This window comes from Tursiops truncatus, chromosome 6 (genome assembly GCF_011762595.2).
Source record: "Tursiops truncatus isolate mTurTru1 chromosome 6, mTurTru1.mat.Y, whole genome shotgun sequence".
In the NCBI taxonomy this organism is placed as follows: Eukaryota; Metazoa; Chordata; class Mammalia; order Artiodactyla; family Delphinidae; genus Tursiops; species Tursiops truncatus.
In genome coordinates, this window is record NC_047039.1 from 65,546,304 (window position 1) to 65,562,915 (window position 16,612).

Consider the following 16,612-nt stretch of genomic DNA (forward strand, 5'->3'; position numbering starts at 1 on the left):
ACTATGGCAGCCTGCTATACCATATGACCTCGTTTGCATTGTTACTGACCTGCATTTTACACATGAAGAAACCAGGGCTCAGGAACATTAAAACTCGCCCAAAGTTAGGCTCCTGTTCTGCTACTTCCTTACTAAAGCAAGATTTTTTAGTGACTAGTCTATGCAAATCTATAACAAAGGCTTTTGCAGTAGGAAAACCAAAAACACATTCCACTGTGGAAAAAAAACTCTTAACAATAGAATATAAACAAATGCTAAACGAGTATTTAAAATATAGTCCTTTTTCAAAAATAAATTATTTTTTAGTCCAGTAGAAATTTTTAAGTGGGGTAGGTCAGTACCAGTGAAAAAAATAAATCGTGTGTGTGTATATGTATTTCTTGCTTCTAATGAAAGTTTCGTTGTCCCTCATTTACCTAGAACTCAGTTAAGTGGTGCGCTCTCCTATATGGGACACAACATAAAATTTAAAGAAGTATTTAATTGGGCTGTGGTAACATGAAAATGGAAATTAGGGACTGTGCTCTTAATCTTTTCCTTGTGCAGCCTTTCAGGCCTACTTACTTGTATTTACGTACAATTCTAACTGGTTTAATTATTTAGATTCTAAGACCCTGGGAGATTCCCATTTAAGGCGGCAAAAAGACTGCAAGCACAAACAGCAGCTGGGGGAGGAATAAAAATCATGCTCTGACAAACTGGAAAAGCAACACGGTGTGCAGCCAGTGCCCCCCATACCTCGGACCCTGGGAGCATCATCTCATCTCTGGTATCACCCGTATTAAGGATGAATTCTCAGGAAAACATTGTAAATGTTCAGTATTATTTAGCATAATAATGTTAACGGGGCAAGAAAATATATTACATAATTTTAGAAAGCTTTCTATTATGTTTCGCTTCCTGAGTGGATAGACCCTTTGCCACTAGAAAATAAAACTACCCAGAATGACTTATTTACCTCTGTGAAGATACAGAAAAGCACTGGGGTATGTAAAAGAGAGCCTGAATTTTGGAGTTTTTTTTTTTTTAATCAGAGTTTTAAAAATTTGATCCAAACTCTGCCACTTAACTTGTTTGTTGACACTAGCCTCAGTTTTCTTGTCTGTAGAGTGGAGAACCTAACCTGTGGTACGTGGGCCATGAGCAAAGCAAACACATGACAAATACTATCACGTGTGCAGCATAATTTCATATTCAGATTTGGGATTTTCCCCCAAAGTATGATTTATGACATCCTCTACTCAACCTCAAACTTAGTCAAAACACTTATTTTGGTTATCTTGGTGATGGATTCTGATTCCCTGGAAGAATTTTTCTTGCCCCTTAACAGTACTTGTATTTTACTCCATCTTCTTCATAGCTTCTAAAACTAATAAGCCAACCTTATGTTTGACAGTTTGTATTAAATAATAGGTTTATAATAGGTTTCTCAAGCTATACCTGACTCGATATTCCAATAAACCTCATTGCTACTTCTGAAGAAAGACCCCTGTTCATACATGTAAAGTCTGTGTGGATTGGCTATACACGGTTGCCAAGGAAAGCGGACTTTATACCTCCAAGGTACATGCTAAGATTAAAGTAATTTTAGGGGCTTCCTTGGTGGCCGAGTGGTTGAGAGTCCACCTGCTGATGTAGGGGACGCGGGTTCATGCCCCGGTCCGGGAGGATCCCACATGCCGCGGAGCGGCTGGGCCCGTGAGCCATGGCTGCTGAGCCCGTGAGTCCAGAGCCTGTGCTCCGCATCAGGAGAGGCCACAACGGTGAGAGGCCTGCGTACCGCAAAAAAAAAAAAAAAAAAAGTAATTTTAGGTCATGTCCAGTTGAATTCTTGGCATGGATTTATCTTTTGCAAATGAAAACAGCTACATACCAGAAAAAGAAGGAGGGGCACAGGTATGAAATTTCATATAAATTTACCCTGCTGTTCAAAACTATGACTTCATGACTGTCTTTCTGTGTATACTACTATTAGAGTAAGAAATGGCTTCAGATCCTTGGCTTGACTTAATTAACCATGACATTTTAAAGATCCCAATTAGTGGCCCCTGGGAATTTATAAAACTGAGCTGACTTATATCCTGATGTTTGCTAGAGAAACAATCTGAGCTCACCTGGTCCATTTTCTCTGGATGTATTATTTAAGATAAAATGTTTCAGCTCTCAACACACTGGGTATAGAGGGAATATACCTCAACATAACAAAGGCCATATATGACAAGCCCATAGCTAACATATTCAAGAGTGAAACGCTAAGAGCTTTCCCTCTAAGATCAGGAGAAACACAAGGATGCCCACTCTCTCCACTTTTATTCAACATAATATTAGAAGTCCTAGCCAGAGCAATTAGGCAAGAAAAAAAGAAAAGGCATCGGAATCAGAAAGGAAGAAGTAAAGCTGTCACTATTTGCAGATGGCATGATATTATAGATACAAAACCCTAAAGGCTCCACCAAAAAACCGTTAGAACTAATAAACCATTTCAGTAAAGCTGCAGGATACAAAATCAATATGAAAAAATCAGTTGTGTTTCTAAACACCAACAATGAACTATCAGAAAGAGAAATTAAGAAAGCAATCCCATTTACAATTGCATCAAAAAGAAATAAAATGCTTAGGAATAAACTGAATCAAGAAGGTGAATGATCTGTATACTGAGAACTTTTAGACATTGATGAAAGAAATTGAAGGAAATACACATACATGAAAAGGTATTTTATGTTCATGGATTGGATGAATTAATATTGTTAAAATGTCTACAGTACTCAAAGTGACCTACAGGTTCAATGCAATTCCTATAAAAATTCCAATGGCGTTTTTCACAGAAATAGAATAAACAATCCCAAAATTTGTGTGGAACTACAAAAGACCCTGAATAGCCAAAGCAATCTTGAGAAAGAAGAACAAAGCAAGAGGCATAACACTTCCTAATTTCAAACTGTACTACAAGGCAATCAAAACAGTATGGTATTGACGTAACTGAGACACATAGATCAATGGAACATAATTGAGAGCCCAGAAATAAACCACCACATATTTGGCCAATTAATTTACAACCAAGGAGCCAAGAATATACAATAGGAAAAGGATAGTCTCTTAAATAAATGGTATTGCAAAACCTGGACAGCCACATGCAGAAGAATGAAAGTACACCATACACCAAAAAAAGAATGAAAATCTTACACCACACAAAACAACTCAAAATGGATTAAATAACTGAACCTAAGACCTCAAACTATAAGACTCCTAGAAGAAACATAGGCAGTAAGCTCCTTGACATGAGTCTTGGTGATGATTTTTTTGGATTTGACACTAAAAGAAAAGGTAACAAAAGTAAAAAAACAAATGGGACATCAAACTAAAAAGCTTCTACACAGCAAAGGAGAAGAAAATATTTGCAAACCACTTATCTGATAAGGGGTTCATGTCCAAAATATACAAGGCACTCATACAACTCAATAGCAAAAAGTAAATAATGCAATTAAAAATTGGCAAAGGACTTAAGTAGACATTTTTCCAAAGAAGGCATGAAAATGACCACAAGGTCCATGAAAAGGTGCTCAACATACTAATCATCATAAAAATGAATATTAAAACCACAATGAGATATCACACCTGTTAGAAGGGCTCTCATCAGAAAGACGAGATAACAGAGGCTGGTGAGTATGTCAAGAAAAGGAATTCCTTGTACACTACTGGTGAGACTGTAAATTGGTACAGTCACCATGGAAAACAGTATGGAGGTGCCTCAAGAAATTAAAAATAGAATTACCACATGATCTAGCAATCCTACTTTTGGGGATATATCCAAAGGAAACAAAACTAGTATCTCAAAGAAATCTATGCCCTTTATACTCACTGCAGCGTTATTTACAATAGCCAAGATACAGAAACAACCTCAGGGTCTGTTGATGGACGAATGGATAAAGAAAATGTGAGACATATCTATAGCTGTATCTTTACTTAGATATAGGTATAATGAAATATTTATCAGCCTTAAGAAAAGAAGAAAATCTTGTCATTTTCAACAATATGGATAAACCTGGAGGGCATTACACTAAGTAAAATAAGCCATACAGAGAAAGACAAATACTGCATGGTATCACTTATATGTGAAATCTAAAAATAAATAAATGAATACATAAGTTTTTTTTTTAAAAGTCAAACTCATAGAAACAGTAGAAAAGTGGTTGCCAGGGACTGCGGGGTAGGAGAAATGGCATGATATTGGTAAAATGGTAGAAACTTTCAGCAATTAAAAAAAAAATAGAATGTTTCTATTCTTATATAAGAGAGATAATAATCCAGAACCAGAGAGTTTAAGCCAATAAACCAGAACAGATTTTTTGAGCTGTCTACTGAAAACTTATTTAAACTGTTGAGGAAAACACCTGTACCCAACAGGAAAATTGGCTCACAAAGACTTTCTGCTGCTCTAAAAAGAAAAGTCAAGCCCATTGAGGCTCTATCCAGTTAGAAATATTAGTGCAAGGCAAGCCTCTATTTCCACTTGTGTTTCTGTGATATGTGGGAGCATTGGTAATGCCACATCTTGACCCCAAAGTTTTTTGCTCCAATTTCTGCCATGTTAAGTGGAAAAGTAGTTAAATTATATAGAAAGATAAAAGAGTGCACTGCCCAGTTACATTAACTTCCTACCCCTTCCTTCAATGCTGAGATTTTTCCAAAAAGAAAGTGAATGAAATAAAACCAGAAGAGAAATAAAAGTTTAAAATCTCCAAGGTTCAAAAGTAATAGAAGTAAATGAATTTAGGGTCAGGGTTGCTGTGTAAGGCTGCCCAGGCTGTGCACTGCACAACTCTCAACATTACTATTGATGAAGATTACAACAACCACAATGTGATGTGAATGGTGTCACCTAGAGCTGTGCAAACTGTTCACAGCATATCCACCTGATCCTGCTGGAATTCATTTTGCCAGTTTATCAGCAATTCTCCTCAAATGCTTCACCAAACATTCCTAAAATCTGCCCTCCTACTCACCCCCAATTCAGGTCTACATCATTTCTTACCTGTATTATTGCAGAAGCTTTCTTGCTTCCACTTCCCTCCCTTTTTTTTTTTAGCTCATCACCCATGCTGCCTTCAGAGTGAGCTTCCAAAAGTATAAATATGATCTTTACCTCTATAAAACCTTAGCAGGACCAGGTCAGACAAGACCAAGTATCATAGCATAAAAAGTGAACTTCTCTGACCTAACCCTGCACTGACACCACAGTATAATTAAGCTTTTCTCACCCTTCTCTCTCAACATTTGGCTACAAGTCCAAATCCCCAGCTCCCTAAAGACGCTACGCTGTTTCACGTGGTTCTGAGACGTGGCCAGCATTGAATCCATTTTTGTCCTTATTACCTACTTTTCTGCCTCGGGCATTCATTTTACCTGAAAAATGTTCTCAGCACAACCTTGCTGACCCCTCCTGCACTCAGCCTCTTAACCTGGACACCCTTGATTGTTCCATAATCTCACAGCACCTCATGTTTCTCCTTCCCAGCACTGATGGCAAAGGGAATTCACTACTCTAGAATTTTTCACTTCTCCTGGACTATACACTCCAAGAGGACAGAACTTCATCTCCCCCGTTTACTGCTGTAGCTCCAGCATCTAGCAGTTCCTTGCATACAATAAGAGCTCCATAAATGTCAAATAAATGTGTTGTAATTATGTGTTTACCAGTACAGCCCAAGTAAAGTTCAAATAAACCCAGCTCCTGAAGTGTTAACAAGAAATATAACTTTTACAGAAAAATGGTTGGGGGGGTGTCAATTGAGGGTGTAGAGGAGGGGAGAAATCCTTTTCCTCTACCCATTTTAGATTGTTCAGCTGGGGGGGGGCTATAAATTAGACTGGCAAGAGACAAATTAAGGGGAGAAAAACAAACAGAAGTTTATTAACATGTGCTTTGCACATGCATTCACAGGTATTGAGTACTAAGTATTGAGTAGCTCAAATGGGTGGTTGGAATTTGGGTTTAATATACAAACTTAGGTTAAACAAAGGCAAAAGGGTTTTGGGTGGCTTTTGAGCATGTAAGGGAAGTAATGGGAAAGTGACCAGGGGAAGTATGATAAACAAGGGTTGTTTAGTAATGTTTGTTATGCAGATTTAAGTTGCTGCCCTCTCCACTGGTAAGAACTGTTAAGAGTCCTCCTCTTCCTGGCAAAGGGGAGGGAGATAGCTCTACAAATGGAAATTTCCTTTATAAATGTAAATTTCCGAGGAGGGGAGTAAGAGGGCATGGAGCTCTCCTCCTACCATCAAAAATACATCTACAGGGCTTCCCTGGTGGCGCAGTGGTTGAGAGTCCGCCTGCCGATGCAGGGGACACGCGTTCGTGCCCCGGTCTGGGAAGATACCACATGCCGCGGGGCGGCTGGGCCCGTGAGCCATGGCCACTGAGCCTGCGCGTGCGGAGCCTGTGCTCCGCAACGGGAGAGGCCACAACAATGAGAGGCCCGCGTACCGCAAAAAAACAAAACAACAACATCAAAAAAATACATCTACATACAGAGCATTCTCACTGAAAACAAACTGAAGATGGTCAGGAAGACTCTTGTACAACCAGGGCTATAAGAAAGATTCACACAGAATTGGGTAGGAAGGGAAGAGAAGTGATAAGGTCAGGACATACACCCCTGGAGGGGACACAGAGGAGGAGGGTGATTACACAGTCTCGGAGATCCTCCCTAGGAAACAAGTAGCTTGAGCCACATATTGAGTGCCCCAGGCCTGGGGTCCAACACAGGGAAGACAAATCCCCCTAGCTGGTTTGAAAACCAATGGGACTAACAGGAGGGCTGTAAGAAACCTGGACTCTGCTCGTGAAGAGCACACACACATTTGCTCACTCCCAACACAAGGCAGAGGAAGCAGATTGAAACTACCGGGGACTCTGGCCGTTTTCCCATGACCACCCCAGCACGTGCACCAGCCTGAGCTGAGCACCCACTCCAGCCCCTATTGCTCCATAGCGCAGCTCAACACCAGCCTGAGGGTGGCAGCCGAGGGGAGCCATTGCTGGCATTACAGAGGCAGCAAATCAGGAGAGATTCAGGGCACTGACTGGGGCTAGGACCGCCACAGCCTTCTCCCCTACCCATGCCAAGTGCCCGTTCAAGCCCCACTTGCTCCAGCACTGCTCCCTTTTGGAGTGAGAGTGCCAGTACTGGGTAGTGTACATTAAGAGGGAATGGAACCAGCTCAGACCCAGCCCTCAGAGCTTTTGCTCCAGAAACTTGTGACCCACCCCTGCCCCCAACAGGGTGGTGCTGGCCACTGAGCAGAGTAGAAGCCCCACACACCTGGCTCTGGCTCTAGCCCCTCCATCTCCAGCCTCACTTCCTACCAAGATGAGAGTTGCCAGCACACTCTGTGGGGAAGACATGACTCATTCTCACATCAGATCAAGCTCTACCACCAAAGCCACTGGGCGCTCACAGACTGTACAGGGACAATCCCATACAAGAACATCCCTTCAAGACCTAAATAGGTAACTATTTCACCTGATTTCATAGAGAAATTAGGCAAAATGAGAAGACAGAGGAATTTTTTTCAAATGAAAGAACAAGAGAAAATATCTGAAAGAACAACTAATGAAAGAGAAATAATTTACCAGGGCTTCCCTGGTGGCGCAGTGGTTGAGAGTCCGCCTGCAGATGCAGGGGACACGAGTTCATGCCCCAGTCCAGGAAGATCCCACATGCCACAGAGTGGCTGGGCCCGTGAGCCATGGCTGCTGAGCCTGTGCTCCACAACGGGAGAGGCCACAGCAGGGAGAGGCCCGCGTACCAAAAAAAAAAACAAAACAAAATTTACCAGATAAGAGTTCAAAGCATTAGTAATAAGAATGCTAACTGTATTAGGGAAAAGAACAGATGAACACAGTGAGAACACTAACAAGGAACTAGAAAATGAAAAAAAAAAAGAACCAGTCAAAACTAAAGAATACAATAACTGAAATGAAAAACACACTAGAAGAAATTAATAGGAGGCTAGGTGATACAGAAGAATGTATAAGTGATCTGGAAGATAGAATAATGGAAATAATCCAGTCAGACCAAAAACAACCCCACAGATTTTTAAAAATGAGAATAGTTTAAGGGACCTCTGGGACAACATGAAGCATACCAACATTCACATTATAGGAATCACAGAAGGAGAAGACCCAGAGAAAAGGATCGGAAATGTATTTGATGAAATTATGGCTGAAAACTTCCTGAACAGGAAGAAGATATCCATGTACAGGAAGCACAGAGGGTCCCAAACAAGGTGAACCCAAACAGACCCACACAAAAACATATCATAATTAAAATGGCAAACGTTGAGGATAAAGAGAAAAATTCTAAAGGCAACAAGAGAAAAACTAAAGACTCATATACAAGGAAACTCCCACAAGGCTATTAACTGATTTGTCTGCAGAAACTTTGCAGGCCAGAAGGGAGTGGCATGATTTATTTAAAGTGCTGTATGGGGAAATTCTGCAACCTAGGACACTCTACACAGCAAGATAATTATTTAGAATTAAAGGAGAAATAACGAACTTCTCAGATAAGAAAAAACGAAAAGATTTCATCAATACTAAACCTATCCTAAAAGAAATGTTAGAGGGTCTTCTGTAAGTGGAAAAGAAAAGGCTATAACAAGAGTGAGAGTCAATAGGAAAGGAAAAATCTCACTAGTAAAGGCACATATACAGTAAAGTCTGTAGATCAACAACCTAAATAAGCTATTACAAAGACTAAAAGACAAAAAAAATTGTAAAATCAACTATAACTACAATAAACAGTGAAAGGATAATATGAAGATATAAAATATGACAGCAAAAACACAAAATGTGGCAGAGGGGAGTAAAAAAAAGGTAGATCTAGGGCTTCCCTGGTGGCGCAGTGGTTGAGAGTCTGCCTGCTGATGCAGGGGACATGGGTTCATGCCCCGGTCTGGGAAGATCCCACATGTCACGGAGCGGCTGGGCCCATGAGCCATGGCCGCTGAGCCTGCGTGTCCAGAGCCTGTGTTCCGCAACGGGAGAGGCCACAACAGTGAGAGGCCCGTGTACCGCCAAAAAAAAAAAAAAGGTAGATCTTTTGGGTTGTGTTTGAACTTAAATGACTACCAGTTTAAAACAAGTAGACAAAGTTATAGGTCAACATATACAAAGCATATGGTAACCAATAATCAAAAACCTACAATAGATATACAAAAACTAGAGAGCATACCACTGTAGCAAATAATCAAGCCACAAGGGAAGAAACTAAAAGAAGGACAGAGAAGAACTATAAAAAGAACCAGAAAACAAGTAACAAAATGGCAATAAGTAAATACCTATCAATAATCTCTTTAAATGTTAATGGACTAAATGCTCCAATCAAAAGACATAGAGTGGCTGATTGGATAAAAAAACATGACTCATCCATTTGCTGCTTACAAGAGATTCACTTCAGAGCTAAAGACACCAAGAGACTGAAAGTAAGAGGATGGAAAAAGATATTTCATGCAAATGAAAACGACAAGGAAGCATGGGTAGCAATACTCATATCAGACAAAACAGACTTTAAAATAAAGTCTATAACAAGTAACAAAGAAAGGCATTATATAATGATAAAGGGATCCATACAAGAAGAGGATATAATGCTTGTTAACATATGTGTACCTAATATAGGAGCACCTAAATATATAAAGCAAGTATTAACAACCATAATAGAAGAGATTGACAATAATACAATAATAGTAGGGGATTTTAATACCCCACTTACATCAATGGACAAATAACCCAGACAGAAAACCAATAAAGAAATAGTAATCTTAAATGCCTCATTAGATCAGCTGAACTTAATAGATATCTTCCAAAAAACAGCAGAATACATTCTTTTCAAATGCACAAGGAACATTCTCCAGGATAGATCATATGCTATGTCACGAAACAAGTCTGAACAAATTTAAGAGGATAGAAATTATATCAAGAAATATTTCTGACCACAATAGTATGAAACTAGAAACCAATTACAGGAAGAAAAGTGGGAAAAACACAAACACATGGAGACTAAACAACATGATACTAAAAAATCAATGAGTCAATGAAGAAATTAAAGAGGAAATCTGAAAATACCTTGAGACAAATGAAAATAAAAACACAACTTTCCAAAATCAATGGGACGCAGCAAAAGCAGTTCCAAGAGGGACATTTATAGCTATATAGGCCTACATCAAGAAACACGAAAAATATCAAAAAGCAGGCTAACCTACTATCTAAAGGAATTAGAAAGAGAAGAACAAACAAATCTGAAAGTCAGCAGAAAGAAGGAAATAATAAAGATCAGAGAGAAAATAAATAAAATAGAGATCAAAAAACATTAGAAAAGATCAATGGGGCCTCCCTGGTGGTGGGATGGTTAAGAATTAGCCTGCCAATGCAGGGAACACGGGTTCAAGCCCTGGTCCAGAAAGATCCCACATGCTGTGGAGCAACTAAGCCCATGCCCCACAACTACTGAGCCTGCACTCTAGAGCCCGTGAGCCACAACTACTGAGCCCGTGTGCCACACCTACTAAAGCCTGCACACCTAGAGCCCATGCTCTGCAACAAGAGAAGCCACCACAATAAGAAGCCCACGCACCACAACGAAGAGCAGCCCCTGCTCACAACTAGAGAAAGCCCCGTGTGCAGCAATGAAGACCCAACGCAGCCAAAAATAAATGAATAAATAAATTTATTTTTTTAAAAAAAATCAATGAAACCAAGAGCTGGGTTTTTGAAAAGAAAAACAAAACTGATAAGCCTTTAGCTATGCTTATCAAGAAAAAAAGACAGAAGACCCAAATAAACAAAATAAAAAATTAAAGAGGAGAAATTTTTAAAAAGACAAGATATCACAGAGATATAAAAAATCATAAGAGAATACTACAAATAGTTGTATGCCAATAAATTGAATAATCTAGAAGAAATGGACAAATATTTAGAAAAATACAGCCTTTGGGACTTCCCTGGTGGTCCAGTGGTAAAGAATCTGCCTTACAATGCAGGGGATGTGGGTTCCATCCCTGGTCAGGGAACTAAGATCCCACATGTCGTGGGGCAACTAAGCCCGCATGCCACAACTACTGAGCTCACATGCCTCAACTAGAGCCCACGTGCTGCAAACTACAGAGCCCACGCACCCTGGAGCCTGTGCGCCACACTAGAGAGAGAAAATCCGCACGCCACAGCTAGAGAGAAGCCCGTGCACCACGACAAAGAGCCCGCACACTGCAACGAAAGATCCCGCATGCCGCAACACCCAATGCAGCCAAAGAAAAAATAAAAATTTAAAAATACAGCCTTTAAGACTGAATCATGAAGTAATACATAATCTGAACAAAATGATCACTAGTAGTGAAATTGAATTTGTAAAAAAAAAAAAAAAAAAAAAAATCCCAGCATACAAAAGTTCAGGACTTGATGGCTTCACAAGGAATTTACCAAACATATAAAGAAGAGCTAATGCCTATCCTTCTCAAACCATTCCAAACATTGAAGAGGAGGGGACACTCCCAAATTCATCCTACAAGGTCACCATTACCCTGATACCAAAACCACAAAAAGACACTAAAAAAAAAAAAAGTACAAGCCAATATCTCTGATGAATATAGATGCAAAAATACTCAACACAATATTAGCAAACAATACATAAAAAGGATCATACACCATGATCAAGTGAGATTTCCAGGGATGCAGAGTGGTTCAATATCCACAAATCAATCAATGTGATATACCACTTTAACAAAAGGAAGGATAAAAATCACATGATCATCTCAATAAATGCAGAAAAAGCATTTGACAAAATTCAACATCCATTCATGATAAAAACTCTCATCAGAGTTGGTATTGGGGGCTTCCCCGGTGGTGCAGTGGTTGAGAGTCCGTCTGCCGATGCAGGGGACATGGGTTCGTGCCCCGGTCCGGGAAGATCCCACATGCCGCAGAGCGGCTGGGCCCGTGAGCCATGGCCACTGAGCCTGCGCGTCTGGAGCCTGTGCTCCGCAACGGGAGAGGCCACAGCAGTGAGAGGCCTGCGTACCGCAAAGAAAAAAAAAAAAGTTGGTATTGGGAACATATCTCAACATGATAAAGGCCATTAATGACAAACCCACAGCTAACATCATACTCAGTGAAAAGCTGAAAGCATTTCCTCTAAAATCAGGAATAAGACAAGGATGCCCACTCTCACCACTTCTATTTAACATAGTATTGGAAGTCCTAGCCACAGTCATCAGATAAGAAAAAGTAAAATGCGTCCAAATTGCAAGGGAAGAAGTAAAGCTATCACTATGCAAATGACATGATACTATATATAAAACCCTAAAGTTGCCACCAAAAAAACTATTAGAACTAATAAACAACTTCAGTAAAGTCATAGGATACAAGATTAATGTACAGAAATCTGTAGCTTTTCTATACATTAATAATGAACTGTCAGAAGGAGAATTCAAGAAAACAATCCCATTTACAATTGTTTTGAAAGGAATAAAATACCAAGGAATAAATTTAACCAAGGAGGTGAAAGATCTATACCCTGAAAACTGTAAAACATTGATGAGGGAAATTGAAGATGATACAAAGAAATGGCAAGATGTTCCATATTCATGAATTGGAAGAATATTTTTTTAATGTACATACTACCCAAAGCAATCTACAGATCTAATGCACTCCCTATCAAAATACCCATGACATTTTTCACAGAACTAGAACAAAAAATCTTAGAATTTATATGTAACCACAAAAGACCCCAAATAGCCAAAGCAATCTTGAGAAAAAAGAACAAAGCTGGAGATATCACACTCCCTGACTTCAGACTATACTATAAAACTATAGTGATCAAAATAGTATGGTACTGGCACAAAAACAGACGCATAGATCAATGAAACAGAATAGAGAGCCGAGAAATAAGCTCATGCTCCTATGGTCAATTAATCTATGACAGTGGAGGCAAGAATATACAATGGAGAAAAAACAGTCAATCCCTGGTGGGGGAACTAAGATCCTGCAAGCTGCACACTGCCAAAAAAAAAAAAAAAAAAAAAAAAAGGTGGGTGGGAGTGTTTGCATAAAACCTAAGCACATTCTCCTATATACTATAAATCATCTCTAGATTACTTATAATACCTAATACAATGTAAATGGTATGTAAATAGTTGTCAGCTCCCAGCAAATTCAAGTTTTGTTTCTTAGAAATTTCTGGAATTTGGGGGGGGGATTTTTTTTTTCTTGCCAAGCCATGCGGTATGAGGCATCTTAGTTCTCCGACCACGGATTGAACCCATGCCCCCTGCAGTGGAAGTGCAGAATCCTAACCACTAGGCCATCAGGGAATTCCCCAGAGAAGAATATTTTCTATTCACAGTTGGCTGAACAAACGGATGCTGGACCCGTGGATGCAAACAGCTGAATATATAGTTATTTATCATAAACTGTGTCATTAACATTAATAGGTCATGAGCTTATTATTATTTCTAAATTAATGAATATTTTGAATATTAAATTAATAAGTACATAAAAATTTCTCAGTTTTAATTTTAAATATGGGACTTCCCTGGTGGCACAGTGGTTAAGAATCTGCCTACCAATGCAGGGAACACAGGTTCAAGCCCTGGTCCAGGAAGATCCTACATGCCGCACAGCAAATGAGCCCGTGTGCCACAACTGCTGAGTCTGCGCTCTAGAGCCCGAGAGCCACAACTACTCAAGCCTGTGCACCTGGAGCCCGTGCTTCATGACGGGAGAGGCCACCGCAATAAGCCCACGCACCGCAACAAAGAGTAGCCCCCGCTCACCACAACTAAAGAAAGCCCGCGGTGCAGCAACGAAGACCCAATGCAGCCAAAAATAAATAAATAAATATATAAAAATTTTTTTTTAATTTTTAAATATGGTAAAAATGAATAGATACAGTACACACAAACAAAAGCTCTTTGGAATCCTCGATAACTATTTTTGTTAATAGACTTACCCAGGCCCCCTGCATTGGGAGCACAGAGTCTTATCCACTGTGCCACCAGGGAAGTCCCTAGAGCAGTTTTAGTTTTACAGCCAAACTGAGCAGAAAGTAGAGATTTCCCATAGGCCCCCTGACCTCACACATGCACAGCCTCCCCTATGATCAATATCCCCCCGAGACTGATACATGTGCTGTAATTGATGAACCTACATTGACACATCATAATCACCCAAAGTGCATAGTTTACATTAGTTCACTGTCTTGGTGGTGTACCTTCTAGTTTTTTGGACAAAATGTATAATGACATGTATCCATTATTATACTGAAGAAATTGAAGACCTGACAACCTGAAGTATGCTGCTTTGGCATACTGACTATTTTGAGCTGAAGGCACTTGGAAAAACAGCAAATGCAGGGAGAGGCTTTCTCTGAACTCCCCTTATCTGTCACCTCCTTTGGAGGCAAAAGAAATTCACCTGTCATGAATCTCCTCCCAGGTAATTTCACAACCAGGAAAGATTGGATTTTCTCACACTCAGACAAATTTTGTTACAAACTATTGCTGGCAAGGAAATTTTTTCCTTCTAGTTTCTTCTGGCTGATCTAAGAATTAAACTGACAGGAGACAGGCTAACAGGGGAAAAGTCAAACAGAAGTTTAATAACATCTGCACATGGGAGACACCCAGGAAAACTGTGTTACTTGCCAAAATGGCCAAAACCCTCCCCTTAAAATACCATCTACAGGTAAAGACACAAAGGATGTTGGCGGTAGTGTTTTGGGACTTCAAAGGGGAGGAAGACAATTCACATGGAGATGGAAAAGCCAGTGTTTGGTAAACAAGTGTTTGCTGGGGGCCAAGCACAGACAATGAGACAGAGGGGATTTTCAGCACCAACTGCTACGTTCCTCTTTGTCTACCATGCCTGATTCATGTAATACTATAGATATCTGTGGTGATAGTTCATTTCCTGGAACAGGCTCTCTGTATAAATTATTTTAGGCAGTTAGGGGGAAATGTCAAAGGTTCTTCCTGAGGTTTTGGGGCCACGTTTGTTTTCAGCTTGAAATAATTCCCATGCCAAAGGGACATATTTGGGGTGGCAAATTTTGCTCCCCTACATTTTCATATCTCCCATCTATTCTTCTAAGGGCCCATTCATCTTTTCTAAATATTATTTACTTTTCTCTAAACAGCCTACATCCCCCAATAAAGATGTTATAAAAACTCTCAAATATCACTGCTTTTGGCAGTATTCTCTTTTCTTCCTGTGATGTCTCCGTGCATATATTAAAAATTAATACATTTGTATACCTTTTCTCCTGTTAATCTGCCTGTTGTCAGTTTATTTCATAGACCCAGCTCTTGAACATAGGATGATAGAAGGAAAGTCCTCCCCCCGCCCCATAACTGTATCATACAGAGTAGTGTCCTAAAAGTGCTCTGTGCTCTGTCTCTATAACCGTTAAGAGTATAAGAGATCCTGAGATTTTTTAAGTTTGGGAATCACTTCGCCATCCTATCTCACTAGAGATCCGCAGTCCCACCCAGGTTTCCTGAATTTGTGGAATTGCTGTGAGACTCCAATTTTAGACCCTCAAAGGCCTCTCACAGCGTCTCCTAGCTGTTGTCCAAGAACCCTCTCCGCATTTGGGCTTCCTAATTTTTCCCCCCTTTTAAAGGCCTTTTTTCATTCAATTCTGTGGTATGTCACCTGCAAGGTCCTGCTTCTTCCAGATCTGACAGCCAGTCCTTTAACCCCAAAGGACACAGAGGGCACAGGGGCATGGAGGAGGGGAGAAAGTGAAGAGTCTTTTCATTCATCTGCCCTCAGGGTGTGCTATCCACAAGATAATGGGACCTGACTCCTTTCTCCTAACTGAGTTGTGCCCAACCCTGGTGGGGAGGAAGCAGGAATCAGAAACGTGAACCCTGCCTCCCGCTCTGGGTTGGAGGTCTCTGGATGGGTAGCGGGCTCTACCCTGCTATATGCCCTGACATTGCTTCCAGTGCGGACTTCCTGCCTCTGTAGGCTCATGGTGGGAAAAGCCAGAGCAACTCTGGTAGGGGGTGTCTTGCAGAGCTTTTAGCAAGAATTAGTAAGGGGAAAGTTGAAAGACTGCAGGATGCGGTAAAAACATCACAGTAGACACCTTTCCAGACACTCACTGGAATGTAAATGGGGCTCAGCCTCCATCCCATCACAGCTGCCCTGGTCTCATCTTTGTGGTTCACGGCACTATATGACTGTAGAAGAACTCCAGCTCTGGTCTGGCTGCTCTTTTCCTCCCTCAGGATTTTTCACCAATGTTTACAAAACTTTTGCTCAAACTACCCCAAGCTCAAGGTAAAAAATGCAACCCATACAAAAAGGTAAAGTCATCTGACTCTCAGGGAGAGTTCTGTTCACTAAGCAAACTCCTGGACGAACTCCAGGTGCAGAGCAGAGATCTGCATCTCTGACCAACTCCCCAGGGGGATTCTTATGTAAACTGCAATCTGAGAGCAGAAGGAGAGAAATTAAGGGTTTTAGAGATGCTAAGAGCGGTTATTTGGAAACCATAGAATAAGGTGGCTTCTGAAAAGGAGGAGAATCCAGACCTTTCTTTCTGCTCTGAGA

The 16,612-nt window shown here is 40.4% G+C and overlaps 1 long non-coding RNA gene across 2 annotated transcripts in view; it reads right to left on the reverse strand.

Moving 5' to 3' along the window:
* Positions 1-16,612, reverse strand: part of LOC117312633 (uncharacterized) — a 127,930-nt gene that overhangs the window by 89,593 nt on the left and 21,725 nt on the right. The gene's annotated exons all lie outside the window — the stretch shown is intronic.